Genomic DNA, 1,256 nt, shown 5'->3' with positions numbered 1-1,256 from the left:
GGGCATGTGTTGGTAAATGTGTGTGGGGGTGTGTCGAACGTATGGATGGGAGCAAGCGTGTGCCTGTGGATATGTGTGTGTGTATGGATGGGTGTTGGAGCGTGCATGCAGATTTTTGTTTGAAAGTTGTGTGTGTGTGTGTGTGTGTGTGTGTGTGTGTGTGTGTGTGTGTGTGTGTGTGGGAGAGTGCATTAGTGTGTGTGTGTGTGTACTTTTTGACCTTTAGTGTGCTCATGGGCTGTAGTTCGTTAATCCCATTATATGTTTACGTACCATCTTTCTTACAAAAGTCAGCATTTCTCAAACTCAGTTGTCCAAAATTGTAACACTGTTTCGTTTTAGTCTGGTGATAAAAGTAAAGAAAACGTTTTTATGTCTGTGATTTTTTTTTGTAGCTTAGACCTGAAAATTTGACTTCTGGACTTGTTTGTTTTTTGTACATTTTGTTGCTGTCATTTGACATCGTAGTATGTCGCACCAGACTCCTTCAGTATACATTTTTTCACCACTTGGGAATTGAACTCTCGTCTCCTGCATGCAACAGCAAAGTGCTTAGCGGCTATACCAGAAACACCGGTAGAGAGAAAGAAAGAGAGGTGGAGAGAGTAGAGAACATGTAAACTAGGTGAAAACCAAAATATCTCCCTTGATTGAGAGAAATTTTTAAAAAACCAATGAAAAAATGTTGGTGTTTTTACGCCCCCATCGACACAAATGATAGAGAGAGTGAGCGGAAAAAAGAGAACTAGAGAGTGAGCGAAAGAAAGAGAACTAGAGAGAGAATACTCAAACTAGGTGTAAGTCAAAATAAATTTTCACATAGACCTACAGCCTGAGACTTTGGTTCCTCCATGATAGAGTAGAGAGGGGAGAGAGAGAGAAATTAAAGGAAAGAGATAAACCAATGGTGACTTTGGTTCCTCCATGATAGAGTAGAGAGAGAGAGAGAGGAAGAAAGAAAGAGATAAACCAATGGTGACTTCGGTTCCTCCTTGACAGAGAGAAAGAGAGGGGGGAGGGGGGGAGGGGAGAGAGAGAGAAATTAAAGGAAAGAGAAAGGCTGAGGGTGTAAGGCTTGGTCCTCGGTGACAGAGAGAAAGAGAGGGGGGAGGGGGAGAGGGGAGAGAGAGAGAAATTAAAGGAAAGAGAAAGGCTGAGGGTGTAAGGCTTGGTCCTCGGTGACAGAGAGAAAGAGAGGGGGGAGGGGGAGAGGGGAGAGAGAGAGAAATTAAAGGAAAGAGAAAGGCTGAGGGTGT

At 43.3% G+C, this 1,256-nt stretch overlaps 1 protein-coding gene across 1 annotated transcript in view; it reads left to right on the top strand.

The window, feature by feature from the left end:
* LOC101848582 (mediator of RNA polymerase II transcription subunit 12-like protein) overlaps positions 1-1,256 on the top strand; it is a gene marked incomplete in the record, with an annotated part of 78,486 nt that overhangs the window by 58,663 nt on the left and 18,567 nt on the right.

Source organism: Aplysia californica, unplaced genomic scaffold, assembly GCF_000002075.1.
Source record: "Aplysia californica isolate F4 #8 unplaced genomic scaffold, AplCal3.0 scaffold00139, whole genome shotgun sequence".
Classification (NCBI taxonomy): Eukaryota; Metazoa; Mollusca; class Gastropoda; order Aplysiida; family Aplysiidae; genus Aplysia; species Aplysia californica.
The sequence above is the reverse complement of the archived record's forward strand: the minus strand, read 5'-3'. Positions and strand labels throughout refer to the sequence as shown.